The 16,957-nt window shown below is 32.5% G+C and overlaps 1 pseudogene; it reads right to left on the bottom strand.

The window, feature by feature from the left end:
• LOC149557834 (protein VARIATION IN COMPOUND TRIGGERED ROOT growth response-like) overlaps positions 1–16,558 on the bottom strand; it is an 18,261-nt pseudogene extending 1,703 nt beyond the window's left edge.
• Between the last annotated feature and the right edge of the window lie 399 nt (positions 16,559–16,957).

The following is a 16,957-nucleotide window of genomic DNA, read 5'->3' as shown; positions in this document are numbered from 1 at the left end:
AACTGAACATTCGAAAATTGTTGAAAAAACATTGTTATTTAAATTTAAAATATCTCGAAGATACTTACATCGCACTCAGCCAACCAAAGCTCCCGTAAGCAATGATTGTAATGGCGTTCCCGAATCTCTAAAAGCCTCAGATTGTGTAATGGAAGTATTGACTGAAGATTTTTCTGCCCAATTTGATAGCAGCGAAGCCAGACCAATCCTCTTGATCCTCCACTAATTAAATTATTTAAATTACAACCATCAGCAACAACATATCTGAGCCCAAGTGTAGAAGGTACCAGCGTCTGAACTCCTCTGCTTGTGTTTATTATCAGTTTGGCGTCCGACGAGCAATCCCAAAACTCCTGATCAGCAGAGATGGCCTTTATTCCTCGAATGCCTATTCCATTCTGAACCAAATTGAACATAAAATTAAACATTTTCCCAAAGCAACCAGACAAACAGGATTCCTTGGCCATTGATGAGAGGAAAAAATTAAAAGAGGAAAGAAATGTTAACTAGTCATTATTTCTCTATGCCTATCCTATTCTGTATCAAAATAAAAAATAAAGTTAAATGAACATGAAGATTATTGAAATTTAATACAAGATTTATTTGCCATTGGTTAGTGAGTCAATAAAAAAATTATCTCAGTAAACTTTATTTAATCAAGACAATTTTGAGTACTTGTGCTAAGGTGGGCATCATTCCTTCCATTTCCCTTTCATTTTAAATCAAAATAAACTATTAAAAATTTTAAAAATCAACATTTTTATATAGGTGAATGAAAATAAAATAAAATTGGAAACTTACCTGTTCATCACAGATCATAATATTTTGTTGGGAAGACCAAAGGTGGTAGGATGATATTTTATTTGCAATCTCCTTTCCAAGATCTCTTAAATGATCATGCATTCTGATGTAATTTTCCTCCGCTATGTCAATTAGACTTCTTAGCTTTTCCAAAATGTACAAACCACCACTAATTAATTCATTCCACACTTCAATTACCAAATCTGTTTTTTCTACAATGAAAAAACATGCAATATCCAAGAATGCATCCTTCTCTATATCATCTAAAGCATCATAACTTATTTTCAGCCTATCTTTGATGTCCTTGTCTACAAACTTGGAGATCTTGTCTAATTGACTTTTCCATGATTCTTTGCTTAAGTTTCCATAAAGCTGACCTCCAAGGACTTTAAGAGACAAGGGCAAACCACAGCAAGCTTCTAAAAATTTACCAACAAGTTCCTTAAATCCATCCAGTGGAGATGGTTGTATGAAAGCATGCCAACAGAAAAGCTGTTCGGCATAAAGTGCACTCAGTGGCTTCACTTTATAGGAGGAGATGTTCCAACACCTAAGGACTTCAAATTCTCTTGTAGTCACAATAATCAAAGAACCCGATCCAATCAAACTTCCAGATGCTTGTCCTGGCAATAAAACATTTAGTTGAACAACATTATCAACATCATCTAAAACAATTAATGCCCGAATAGATTTCAAATTGCTTGTAAGAATTGCTTTTCCCTCTTCTATATTGCCAAATGATACACTTTTGAAACCAAGATCCTGCAAGAACTTTTTTTGCTTCTCAATCAACAAGCTTTTGTTAGCAGCATCTCTAACATCTAATATAAGACTAGCCCTCTCCATAAATGGATATCTATCATTGTATAGCCTTTTAGCAAGAGTGGTTTTTCTAGAATAACCCGTGCCCCATATCCCCACCATTTGCACATTGTCACGACTTCCATTAGATTGAAGTGTGGTCAATTGAAAATCTTCTACAATTTCATCTAACCCCACGACATGTTCTACTACAACCAATGGTAACTTTTTGAATTCATAAGTAATATTCTTCATAAGCATGTCCTTGTTGGAATGTGTAATTTCAACTCAAATGAATTGTAGAGGATTCTAGAAATTCCAAGAGGATTATTGAATAGGGTTAGGTAAAGTTCTGGAAGTCGTATAGGGTTAGGTAAAGTTCTGAAAGTCATAGATAGTTCTAGAAAAGTTTATTTCTCCTATGTCAGCTAATTTAGATGTTTCTAAAAATAATCAAAGACCTCTATAAAAGAGGCACAACATAATATATTTTGGTATCAAGAATGAGGCAATGAAATGAGTATATAATTTCTATAAGTGCCTGTACTATGTATTATGTGTTTTATTATCATTGTGGATCCAATCCATTCACCCCCATTAGATTGGTATTAGAGCTAGGTTAGAATCAGAGCTAGGTTGGATAGAAGGTTGGATGGAATTTCATATTGTGATAAAAGAGCAAGTGTGTTGGTGCTGCTAAATGGTGGAGGATTGTTTGTGTTATGAGATTGATAGTTGTTTTGAAGAAGACCACACTAGTAGTGTTGAGTAGGAAAGAGGGCAAGTCGGAAAAAAAAGTATGGTCTAAATTCTTGTAGTTATTTAGTAGCATTTGAGAAATTATACTTTTTTCTTTAAAAGAAAGGAAGATCATAGTTAGAAAATGGTGTTAACTAAGAAGCGAGAAGTTTAGTTGTCTAAAGATTTGTTCAAGCTGTTTGAAGATTTAATTCTGAAAGTAAAAAGGTGTCTAGAATTTTCTAAAAGAAAGAGTAAAGTGTGTTTAATTGTTGAGTTCAATGGGAAAATCTGGTAGAGTTCAAAAAGAGAAGACAAATAAGTTAGAAGAAGAACTAGTGATGGTGAAGAAAGAAAATGCCAAATTATTGTGTGAAAAAGATATTTTGCAGAAGGAATTGGAAAAAGTAAGAAATGAAATGGGAGAAGAAAAATCTAAATTGTTAAATGAAATTAGTGTCAATATAGAGGCAATTGAAGAGCTAGAGGATAGGTTAAATTTGTGGAAGAAGTACATAATTGGCAGGTGAAGGAAACATGTAAGCTTAGAGAGAAAAATAAAGAATTAGAAGAAAAGTTTAATTTGTTTGATGATGTTGAGAAAATGAACAAATATTTAGAAGAAAATGTGAAGAAATTGGAAGAGGAAAAGAGTATGCTAAAGAAGAATCTATCTACTTTGAAACAAGGAAAAGAATGTTGGAGTGTAAAACCATTTGTATGTGATGTATCTTGTGACACAAATGATTTGAGTGAATGTGATTTTTCTGAAACTGAAACTGTTTGTGATGAAAAGTGTAAGAAATTAAATGACAAGAAGTTTGTAGATTATGTTTGTTATGATAATAATAGTATTGGCTTGAAGATTATGAAAAGAATGGGTTTCAAAGGTAAAGGTCTAGGAAAGGATGAATAGGGAATAAGGAATCCAATTGAGACTACAATCAGGCTAAAATATGCAAGTCTTGGATATAATGCAAGCAGTGGAAAGATGAATAAAGGTTTAAGAGAATCAGTTGAAGGCATAAATATTTTGCAATGTTCACATTGTAACAGGAAATGACACACAAAAAAAAATGTTGGGATCTACATCCATGTAATATTTGTGGCTTAAAGAGTCACAGTGAAAAGATGTGTTGGAATAGAAATTGCAAAAGTGATTCTATGGCAGGTTCTATCAAAATGAATTGTGGATGGAGCTACGGATCGAGTTGGCAGAAGATTACAAGTGTGATCAAAAGTCTGTTTAAGTATAAATGTTCAAGAGCAAGAAGAGATGCAACAACATTTGGAAAAGGATTAGAGCAAGTCAAAGAAGAAACAAGTTTTCAGCATGGCATCAAAGTATAAAAAGATTTTTGGCATGGTATCGAAGAAGGAATTTTTTTTTGACATTTGTGGCAAATGAGGCAAGTGACAGGCATGCATTAACAAAGGCATTATTATTGGAAAATGACATTTTGGCATTCGGTAAAAGAAAGCATTTTGGAATTTGTATTTAATAACATTTGAGGTTGAAATTAAGGGGGAGTGTTGGAATGTGTAATTCCAACTCAAATGAATTGTAGAGGATTCTAGAAATTCCAAGAGGATTACCAAATAGGGTTAGGTAAAGTTTTGGAAGTCGTATAGGGTTAGGTAAAGTTCCAGAAGTCGTAGATAGTTCTAGAAAAGTTTATTTCTTCTATGTCGGCTAATTTAGATGTTTCTGGAAATAATCAAAGACCTCTATAAAAGAGGCACAATGTAATGTATTTTGGTATCAAGAATCAGGCAATGAAATGAGTATATAATTTTTTTAAGTGCCTGTACTGTGTATTATGTGTTTTATTATCATTGTGGATCCAATCCATCCAACCCCATTAGTCCTAATCTCTGAACATATACAACAACATATGAAACAGAATTAACTTCACATTTAAAAAATGGACATTATCTTTACGAATATGTATATAGAAAGAAAAAAAAGGTATTTAACTATGGCCAAAGAAATAGGAGGAAAAGTAAAGCAGAATGCATAGAAAATTATGATAAGTGTGTGGGGCAAAAGAACTGATACGCACTCCTCATTATTGACAATGTGACTGATGTTATTTGAAACATTGAAGAGTGCATCTTTCCACTCTCGAATTGTTCTTGGGGTGTGCCTACGCTTCTTTATGTGCTATTCAAAAGCAGCAACATAGGTTCCTTTTGCATAGCGGACATCTTCAGGCTTCACATGGTAGAAAATAGGAACAATCTTAGCACATATTCTGTACATCAATGTCAACTCATCTAAACACCAATAGGATTTTCCGTAGTTTTATGAAAATATAGCAATGCGAAGTGAAGAACTCTCGATTGTTGTATCTAGCTCTCTAGGCAATTTATCTCCCAAATCAAATTCTTTATCATCTAGAAAAACTCTTAGTCCCATGCCATAAGTAAGCATGTTGTAGATTTTGGCAGCTAGCGTATGTTATTGGTGATGTAGGCTTCCAGCTATTCATTTAATCTTCCCTGCCCTTACCTACTCCAACTACTTTATTTATTGTTGTCTTCTCATCGAGAGTTCTAGATCTCTCATTTTAAACTATAATTCTAGATTATTAGTTTTAAGTTTAGAGTTTGTTCCAAAGGTTGGGTTGGCTATAATATTTTTCCAGAAGTTTGCAAATGTTTTGTCTTCTCGGCTAATAGTAGATTTCTCTAGAATATTGTATGTTTTTTTATAAAAGGTAGTATGTACTCATTTGATATTACAATGGAATGAAATATAATACAATTTATTGTGCAACACTACATCGTATTGTTCTGTGTCTTTGTTATTTTTTCTCCTCTACCTATCCATTAGGTTGTATCCATCAGGTTGGTATCAGAGCTGTAGAAAATTTGGGCATTATTTTTATAGGAAAATGTCATTGTGGGTGAAGGGCAAATGAGAGCAAAAGGATCTAAGGAAGAGATGATAGTTGCTATGTGAGGAAGGAAGAGAAAGGGTTTGTAGTGGTTACAAGTCAGAAAATTTTACTATTAAATTATGGCAGGAACCAATGGAAGTATTTCACAGCCGCAAATGCCAACTTTTAATGGAAAAAATTATGATTATTGGAGCATCAAAATGAAAACACTTTTTTGTTCTTAGGATGTTTGGGATTTAGTTGAAAGTGGGTTCCCTGAACCAACAGACCAACAGGCATATCAAGCTCTTTCAAAAGCTAAAAAATATTTATTAAAGAAAAATAAGAAAAAGGATGCTAAGGCATTGTTCTTTATTTAGCAAGGGTGGAGGAAGCAATATTTCCAAAGGTAGCTGCTACCGCAAGCTCAAAGCAAGCATGAGACAACTTGCAATCAACATACCAGGGCACAAGAAAGGCAAAAACTTCAAAGTTACAAAATCTTAGAAGAGATTTTGAAAATTTGCAAATGAAAGATTTAGATTCAATAGACTCATTCTTCACTCAAACAATGGGGATAGTAAATCATATTAGATCATATGGAGAAACCCTTGGGGATCAACAAGTTGTAGAGAAAATACTTAGAATTCTACCAAATAAGTTTGATTCAAGAGTTGCAACCATTGAAGAATCTAAGGATCTCTCCTTTCTATCAATAGATGAGTTAATAGGTTCTCTCTTATCATATGAACAAAGATTGAATCATTTGGGAATTTCATCATTGGAGAATGCTTTCAACACTCAACTTTCATTTGGAAGAACAAGAGGAAGATCAGATCACAATGGAGGCAGAGGACGTTTTACACCAAGAGGAGGAAGAGAAAATCCATAGTTTGAGAGTAGAAGGCTAGCATCAAGCTCACAAACCAATTTCACATCAGCAAGAGGAAGGGGTAGCAACCATCATCAAGAAGAAAGGTATGACAAATCTAACATCCAATGTCATTATTGTAATAAATTTGGGCATTTTGCATCTGAGTGTAGAAAAAGACAATATGACATGAATAGGCAAAAGACACATTTTACAAATGAAAGTTAGCCCAACACTAGTGAGCAAAACACCATTTTGATAACATGCAATGTTGCACAAGAGAGTTCTAAAGAAGTATGGTTCTTAGATAGTGGTTGTAGTAACCATATGAGTGGGTCTAAGGAGATATTCTCAACAATAGATGAATAAGTAAAATCAAAGGTTAAGTTTGGGAATGATCATCAAATCTCAGTCATGGGAAAATGGTCAAATAGCATAAGAACTAAGAAAGGTGAAGAAAATGAAATTTCTGATGTATATTATGTTCCTGGATCGCAAAATAATCTCATAAGCATTAGGCAACTAGTACAAAAGGGATATAGAATACATTTTGAAAATGGTGAATGTGCGATTCTAGATAAAAGACCAAGCAATAGGCTGATTGCAAAAGTTGAAATGACTCAAAATAGAATGTTCCCACTTAAAATCCAAAGTGAATTGTTCTTAGAGCCAAATGAATTGCAAAAAGTAGCTAAATATGTATTCAAAGCTTTACACAAAAATGAATATTGGCTATGGCATTTAAGATTTGGTCATTTAAACTTTAAAGGGTTACAACTCTTATATAAGAAACAAATGGTCTATGGGTTGCCATCAATAGAGCCACTTAAGACAACATGTGAGTGTTGTATTTTGGCAAAGCAACATAGAGAAAAAATTTCAGTTAGAAAGTCTTATAGAGAAAATCATCCACTTGAGATAGTCCATTCAGATCTTTGTGGGCCAATGCAAACACCATCCTTAAGTGGAAAACTTTATTTCTTGACATTTATTGATGATTTCAGCAAAAAAGTTTGGGTTTATTTTGTGAAGTATAAATCAGATGTATTTTCTATTTTTAAAGAATTCAAAGAAAAAGTTGAAAAAGAAAGTGGATACTCTATTAAAACATTAAAAACCGATAAAGATGGAGAATACATATCAAATGATTTTATGAATTTTTGCAAAGAAAATGGCATATGGAAACAATTTACAACAAGGTACAGTCCACATCAAAATGGAGTAGCAGAAAGAAAAAATAGAATAATTATGGAGATGACAAGGAGTATGTTAAAAGAAAAATACTTGCCAAATGAGTATTGGGCTGAAGCAATTGCATGTTCAACATACATACTAAATAGATGTCCAACAAAAGTAGTAATAAATAAAACACTAGAAGAAGCTAGGAGCAAAATGAAGCACAATATAAAACATTTGAGAATATTTGGTTGTGTGGCATACTCATTGCTACCTCAAGAAGTGAGACAAAAATTGGATGATAGAGGAGAGAAGTGCATAATTGTGGGATATAGTGAACAATCTAAGGTATATAGGCTATACAATCCCATCACAAAGAAGTTAATAATAAGTTGTGATGTTGAGTTTTTAGAAGAAGAAGCATGGGATGGTAGCTTGGATCAGTCAACTGCAACAATATTTGGTTGTGTGGCATATTCATTGGTACCTCAAGAAGTGAGACAAAAATTGGATGATAGAGGAGAGAAGTGCTTATTTGTGGGATATATTAAACAATCTAAGGCGTATGGGCTATACAATCCCATCACAAAGAAGTTAATAATAAGTCGTGATGTTGAGTTTGTAGAAGAAGAAGCATGGGATGGTAGCTTGGATAAGTCAACTATAATTGCAGCTAGTGTTCCATAAGAACATGAAGAAAATGAAACTCAAGATGTGCATTCTACAACACAAAAAAATGTTCCTAAAACAACTACAAGGGCACCTACCACTCAAAACACTACTACTCCAGCAACCACTAATAATAGTAAATCATCTAATCCAACACTTGCTTCATTAAGATCAAGATCTATAAATACTTCAAGGACAACATGAAGTCTTAGAGACATATATGATGAATTACAAGAGGCTGAAAATGATGACTTATGCATTAATTTTACACTCTTAGCACATGTTGATCCAATTTATTTTTAAGAAGCTATTAAAGATGACAAATGGATTTCAACCATGGATGAAGAAATTCAGTCAATAGAAAAGAATGATACTTGGGACTTAGTAGATCTTCCTAAAGGCAAGGATGTGATTGGAGTTAAGTGGGTATACAAAACCAAATATAATGCTGATGGAAAAGTAGAGAAACACAAGGCAAGACTAGTAGTCAAAGGCTTCACACAACAATTGGGTATAGACTACAATGAGACATTTGCACCTGTGGCAAGATTAGACACTATCAGAATGATTTTATCCATTGCAGCCCAAAATAATTGTAAGGTTTATCAAATGGATGTAAAATCAGCATTCTTGAATGGCATTTTAGAAGAAGAAGTGTATATAAAACAACCACCGGGATATGAAACTTTTGGAGAAGAACATAAGGTATACAAGTTGAAGAAGGCACTATATGGCTTGAAGCAAGCTCCTAGAGCTTGGTATAGTAGAATGGAATCTTATTTTGTGAATAATGGTTTTAGTAAGTGTGGTTATGAACCAACTTTGTATGTCAAAGTGAACAATGAAGGAGAAATATTGATAGCTTTCTTATATGTAGATGATTTGATATTCACTGGTAATATGTCAATTAATAATTTAAGGCATCCATGAAAAATGAATTTGATATGGCTGATCTAGGACTTATGAGGTATTTTCTTGAGATACAAGTAAATCAAAATGATCAAGCCATTTTTATTTGTCAAAGTAAGTATGCTACTAATTTGTTGAAAAGATATAAAATGACAAATGTGAATTCAGCCCCTACACCAGTTACATTGGTTATAAAACTTAGCAAGAATGATGAAAGTCTTAATGTAGACACAACTTTATTCAAAAGATTAGTTGGCAGCCTTTTATATTTGATAGCTACAAGACCATATATAATGCATGGAGTTAGTCTCATTTCTAGATTTATGGACAAACCAAAAGCAAATCATCAGAAAGCTGAAAAGAGAATTTTGAGGTATATAGCTGGAACAAAGAACTTTGGAATCTTATATGCACACTTAGATCATTACAAGCTGATTGGGTATATAGATAGTGACTGGGTAGGTAGCTTTGATGATAAAAGAAGCACTTCAGGACATATCTTTCACCTAGGATCAGGACCTATTTCTTAGGCATCAAAGAAGCAACCAATTGTGACATTATCATCAGCTGAAGCAGAATATGTTGCAGCAACATTAGCAACCTGTCAAGCAATGTGGATTAGAAGAGTACTTTCAAATTTGAAGCATCCATAAGAAGAACCTATAAGATTATATTGTGATAATAATTCTGCAATTTTTTTATCAAAAAATATGTCTTTCATCAACGTAGTAAACATATAGATATAAGATATCATTATATTTGTGAATTAGTGAACAATGGTGACATATGTCTTAAGTTTTGCAGGTCCAAAGAACAAATGACAGACATTTTCACAAAGCCTCTTGCAAAGAATGTCTTTGAACATCTTCGAGAAAGTATTGGTGTTACAGACATACATGGCAGTGAAGATTAACAGGGAGTATTGGTGATGTAGGCTTCTAGCTATCTGTTTAATCTTCCCTACCCTTACCTACTCCAACTACTTTATTTATTGTTGTCTTCTCATCGAGGGTTGTAGATCTCCCATTTTAAACTAAACTTCTAGATTATTAGGTTTAGGTTTAGGGATTGTTCCAAAGGTTGAGTCGGCTGTAATATTTTTCCAAAAGTTTGTAGATGTTTTGTCTTCTCGGCTAATTGTAGATTTCTCTAGAATATGTATTCTTTCTTATAAAAGGCAGTATGCACTCATTTGATATTATAGTGAAATGAAATATAATATAGTTTATTGTGCGACAGCACATCATATTGTTCTGTGTCTTTGTTATTTTTTGTCTTCTGCCTATCCATCATATGTTCGACATCAAAACTCCAATGATTAATAAACACATCATAACATCTACCAAAAGTTGATGCAGATTCTTCATCCCTCGAGCGAGAAGTGGAAGCTACCTCAAAATGATTACGCTGAACAGAAGGAGAGGGAAAAATCCATTATTGCTTTTTGGTCAGCCTGAGGGGATAAGTACTAAGTATATATAAAAGAGAAGAGAGGAAAGGGGCAGGCAGGAAATTGCGTAGATTGAGCGTTTGCATAATCAACAGCGTAGATTGCGCGTTTATATTCAATGTAGAAAATGAGAAGAAGCAATTTAAAATAAACAATGAAAAACACAAACATCAAAACACGAAGGCACAAAGCCACTTTTTATTTAGTCAAAGTACATGCATGTCATGTGAAGGAAACGGTCACAAGCTAACTTCAACGATCATCCTTTCCTCATTTCCTTTGGCCATACGTTTGATCAAAGTCTTCAAGGAATCTTTACCAACTTTCCTCAAATTTTTATACGTTTTATAAATAAAACACTTAAGAATAAGAGCACAATATCGATATTTAATATATATAAAAAAAATTAAATGAGTTTTAAAATTAGATTTTACATATTTAAAATAAATATTTAGTCATGTTCTATATATATATATATATATATATATATAAGACTATTTCAATAAGATTCATATAAGTCATAAAACAAGTGCCTATCCAAATAATACAACACATCTTTAATTATAATTAATAATTGTAAGAAATTTAAGGTTAGGTGTGAAGTCATGTTGACAAAAGTAGGTAGGGTCTTTTTAAAAATTTTCTCATTTTGTTTGGGCATGGTTGAAGGAGTGTTGAAGCATCTTTAGATTTGGAGTTTATGTGCAAGTTGTAGATAAGTATTCATTTATACATGTTTTTGTCAATTACAATTTTGTTCATGTCGTATTTTTTTAAAATTCTGAATTATTTATTTAAAGAAATAAAATAATGAGAATTATAAATTTAATAATAAATTTCATTTATAATAATATGAGCTAGAACTTTGAACTTTAAATTGGAAGATTTGTGTATCTTTGTTGTTATTTATAGTATTTTGATATAATGATGAGTTTCATGTTGTAGACATCTAGATGCTACTAAATTCAAATCTTCAACAGTAAAAAAGTAAATAAAAACACTACTCATAATTTATTTTCTTAACTCTATTAGTTTAACACAATTAAATTAATTATATAGTATTTTATCAATTAATTACATAGTATTTAATTATTTAATTAATATTATAGTCCTTATAAATTGATTAATAAATATAGTTATGTTTTATTTTATAAGTACCCCTTTTTGACAAGTCAACCAATTGAATTAGTTAAAATTCGACAAATTAAATAAATATCGACTCACTCATTAAGAAAATTAACTACTTAATCTCGAGTACCTAATTAGCTGACTAATTATCACCTCTCTTCTTGATATCTATTGATTGTAGATCAAACTCAAACTATTTAATCTCTAAGGGTCTGTTTGGTTTCTGGAATTCAAAAAATTAGGATTTCTACAAACCTTGGTTTAGCCAAATCAAGGTTTTGCAAATCTTCATTCCAATTTTTGTGATTTTACTTAAACTATTTGCTTCACTAGGAAGATGCATGCGAAGAGACAATTTTTAAGAATAAGCTTGGAGTTGAAGGCAAATTTCAAAAAGTAGTCCAATCTATTGTTTTTACACTACTTAAAAAATATAACCAGGTCTTGATTTTCAATTCCTACTTGCCAGTAGGAAGTTGAAAAACCTGATTTTGAGACAAAATTGGAAGTCCCATATGCTAATTCCATTTTGCCAATTTTGAAGCAAACGTAAAAAATTTGAAATCTAGATTTTGAAAAAGCTAATTTCTGTCATCTTCTAAGAACCAAATGGACCCTAAGTTCAATTTCTTTTTTAGAAGTTATAAGTTCAAGTCAAGCCTATATTCATCAAGAATTCAGATGCCACAAATAAACAATATTTTTTATTGATAATTTCTCAAAAATGTCCAGTTATTAAAGAAAAATATATGTGCGAGGATAATTTTTTTTGCAAAGTGTACAAATCTTAGCATGCCTAAACTTTGTGTGTGCCAAAAAATTCATAACTCCATTATATCCCCTCCCAAATTGATTCATAAATATATTTATAGTTATGAATGTTCAGATATTTTAGATGTATAATGCAAGCCAATAAATTATGCATTAAAATGATGACAATAATATTCAATACATTTAGAAAATTACATCAATAAATAATCAATGCAAAAAAAATGCAATATGTAGTGTTTTAAAAAACTAGAGCAATACAAACATAACACTAGCAACATCTACCCAAACATAAATTTGTACTCTTGCCTTTAAGAAATACAACTAAAGATATATTTTGGTATTTAAATATGTACTTTTTTCTTTTAAATAAAAATATGGATTATAATAAATACGTACTTTTTTTGAAGAAATATTTATTTTGGAGAACAAATGATAAATTCAAAATTGCATTGGGTTGGTAAAGAGGACAAAGCTAGAATTGCAATAGTTTAACGAGATAATGTTTATAGTGGTGGTTTGGGCATAGTGATAGTTTATTAGTTTAATAGAGCTCTTGTTGATAAACTTGGTTGGCTTCTTATTAAAAATGAGGAGGACAAGGATAACATTGCCAATATCTTAATAGTGCCTATACTTCTAATCATTCTCCCAACACACATTAATGAAAACAAGAATGAAATCGAGTTATCCATCTATGACTAATAATAGGCATTCCTTATGCTTCAAGTTTCTAGATAAAAGATGGCCTAGAAGAACTAATTTTCCAATAGTCATTTGCTTCAAGTTATTATTATAGTATCGGTTAACCAAAATAATTGGCGACATTATTATATTCATCATGTGGTTGATTCAATGATTGGAAGTATCTTGAAGTATTTATAGTTGAAGTAAACGATTGAATGATTTATTTGATTGATTTTGTTGAAGTTGATGAAAGATCAACCCCACAACTCCCAAGAATCACTTAGATGAAAAAACCCATCACAGAAAGAGAGAAGCAAAAGCTATGGAGGCTAGAATTCCTAGATCCAAAAATGAGACATTCTTGATGCACAAAAAAGAGATTGCAATTATATTGAATGAATAAATTACAAAGAGAGATCAATCCGTATAAAGGAGATCAAAACCCTAACAACAATCTAACCTAGGTTTCATAATAATAATTAATAAAAAAATTAATTATTATATGCCCGCACTTGAGCTTACTTTCTTACTCTAACACCCCACCTTGAGATAAGCTTAGGAAGTAACTAAAAACCTAGAAACTACTACAGATGGTAAATTTGGGTTCTGGCAATAAAGGCTAATGATGTAACCGAGCACAACCAAATATCTTAAAAGATGAGAAATAGAGAAAACCACATGGGAAAAACCCTACTCCAAAAAGAGATGGAGAGAATGCTAAAAGAACTAGTGAAGGACTGAAGAAGCCTCCAAACTAGGTAATGTCCTAGAAAATAGGAATAAAAGATGATCATGAAGAACACCAATGAAGCATGAAGTTGTAAACACTACTAAATTGTTGATCTAAAGAACCTTTACTATATAGAACATGACCAGGTAGAGAAGACTAAGTTTGAAGAGATCATCAATTGAAGATGGAAGGTATCTTCATGGCCTCCGAAAAAGGGAATGAAAGAATGTCTATATGGAAAATGGTCCATCTCACCAAAATGCACAAGTATCCATCCACTACAATCACCTAGTACAGAGGATCAAATACTAAATACATAGCTCTCTCCATCAAACCAATAAAAAAATATAACCAAAATAACCCCCCTATAATGTTGAGAAGTAAGACATGAACACTAAAATTGAATGTAATATCTCCTACAGAAAGAAGAACAAGGAACATCAAGAGTCCAAAAGAAGTACAAACACCTATAATGACACATGTCATCAACACATCATGAGGCTAATATTGTGGAATGAACACTCACTTAACAAAGGAAGATGGAGAATATGACCAATATGAAACTCCCCAAGGCACTTTATAATGTAGTCACTAGTAAATTTTGACCTAGTTTTTAATGAATTTTGGTCAAATTTTTGACCCATGTTGGCAAAAAGTGTGACCAAGTAGTACATCGCAATTTTTCTCATCAAAATTTTGACCAAACCTCAAGTTGGTCAAAATTTTGACCAATGCTTTGGTCTAAAATATTATATTTCTTCTAATCCTAATTTGTCATTATCAGTCAAAATTTTGACCAATTCTTGGTGGAAAACTTTCAAGAATTGGTCAAAATTTTGACCAATTTTAGTCAATCCCATGACTAGGATGCCATGGTCATGACCCAAGGGTTGGTCAAGATTCAACCAAATCTTGGTGGAATATTTTCAAGAATTGGTCAAAATTCTAGTGCATCCCGCAACCAGGATTCCATGGTCATGACCAAAGGGTTGGTCAAAATTTTGACCAAATCTTGGTGGAAAACTTTCAAGAATTGGTCAAAAATTTGACCAATTCTAGCCCATCCACAACCAGGATGCCATGGTCATGACCAAAAAATGGTCAAATTTTTGACTAATTATTGGTGGAAAATCTTGAGACTTGGTTGAAACTTCAACCAAACTAATTTTTTTAAAAAAAATATAGTGGGTTGTAGTGATATTGATTACCATCAATATGCTATATAGCTACTATAGAAATTGTCTATGTGCGTGAATCCCCCAACAAATGCCTACCCATGGACTTTCTCTTAGATCATCTTCTTCGATCACTTGACCAGCACAATTTCAAAAGAGGCTTGGCAAAGACTGCCATTCTATAGCATGTCTATTTAATAATTTTGAAGTTGATTTAGTGGTGAGCCCTCATCTAGCATTAGGTGGCTACTCAACACTCTAGTAATTTTTTATGAACCTACCATGGCTAATGGAAGATTTGATAATGAAAACTCCCAATGACCCTCCAATAGAATCATTGCTAGTGTTCAAGAAAGACACATTTTCTAGATTTTGAACATTGGCGTTAGCATCCTTTCCATTGGAGGGTTGTGAAGCATCTTGATTTCTATGCAAGGGCTCCCCAAAGTCATCTCTAGGAAACTTTAATGGCATAATTTGTGGAATGGTTTCGTAATGGTTGTCATTCCAACATGTCATTGTGGTTATCTGGAAAGCAACTTGAAGGGCAAGCCATCCTCTAGTAGTTGGGCTGCTTATCACAAGTGATGATGGGAGCTTATTCGTTTGTACAAGCAAGTGGGGAGTTTTGACTATGCAAGCCTAGTCAAGTTTGATATTCTCAAGGAGGCCCTTTAATGAATCAACCACCATGAGGATGCACATGAAGATCTTCCATGATAGCAAGGTTTCCTCATAAATAGAATCATTGTTGTGACAATCGCCAAAATTCAAACTCTCATTAGATCACTACATCCATAGGTCAGGTGTCTTCATTGGGCTAACATATCTACAAGACATGTGTCTTCATGGCACTATTGTGCCCATAGGTTGTAGGCTTTCACTTGATTATAATAAGAGCCAATCTTGTTGACAAAGGTGCATTACAATGGCAATAATTTATCATGCCAATATTTAAGAAGTTCATTAAAAGGATTTACAATAAAGAATTTTATTCCTATTCATAGATGCTTCCTAATTGTTTTCCTAAGTCACTACAAATGGCCCCAAAAGAACCTTAACTCTTTCCTACTAGAAAAGCATGGAAACAACGAATATGGAATCACATCGATAGAACTTGGAAAAAGATTGAATGAAACTTTCCTAAACTAGATATGCCCAACTAATATTAGATGAATGCTACCAATGAAATCCAAAAATGCAATAAAAAAATAATGATACTATCAACATCTTTATTTTCCCATACTGCCATAGTCCAAATGGTTTTTCACCAAGAAAAACTTCTTCAAAAGAATGAGTCCTAGCTGACATTAAAATACCCTCATCACAAAGTTATATATAAAAAAATCTAATCATATTCTAAGAATTTTATAAAGTACTATCCAGAACAATGTGAACTGAATGTCATTGTCTTTCTAGTAACCTAACAAAATCAAATTCAGAATAACAAGGACTAAAAGGAATAAAGATTAAGTACCCATCAATCATAATGATTTAAATATATGCCATTTTCTTGATTCCAACCACATTCATTTCCCTTATGACTGCTAGAGCATGCTACATCCTTCCTATCTTGCATCATGCCTTAAGAAAGGTTCCATATGATATTTCATCAAGCTTCAAACCATCACTCTTCATCTTTGTAAAATACTCAAAAGCTCTACTAGTCTCACCAACAGATGCATAACCTTGCATTATAGTGGTGTATGTACGCTCATTCGAAGATACCCCGGCCAATGAGATGTGATCAATAATATTTAGAGCATTATCCATCTTCTTTGAAATAGAATTTCAATGTCTATCAAAGACAATTTAATTACTTGCCTATTTGAAACAAAAGAGGAAAGTTGTGGCAATCTTAAATATAAGATGAATCATTTGTCTCTTCCATTATAGGAGAAGATAAAATGATATTTCAATCAAGATATAATAATCTTGATCAATATTTTAGTTCAAACATCAAAAGCAAAAAATATTTGAGCTTTATAGCAAGATACAACCATAGGATAATGAACGACAAACTACATCCATTTTTAGAAGATTATATTTTCTCAATACACTTGAAAGACAATATTAAGGATTCACACCATTTAAGCACATTTCTATGAACTCCAAAGTAGGAGCATAAATACCATGGAAATTTAAAAAAACCAAGTTTAAACTTACCATGAT

The sequence above is a fragment of the Cupressus sempervirens genome, chromosome 5, assembly GCF_028749045.1.
Source record: "Cupressus sempervirens isolate cs-2001-9-10 chromosome 5, ASM2874904v1, whole genome shotgun sequence".
NCBI lineage: Eukaryota > Viridiplantae > Streptophyta > Pinopsida > Cupressales > Cupressaceae > Cupressus > Cupressus sempervirens.
Note: the sequence above shows the minus strand (reverse complement) of the source record. Positions and strands in the feature narration are given on the sequence as shown.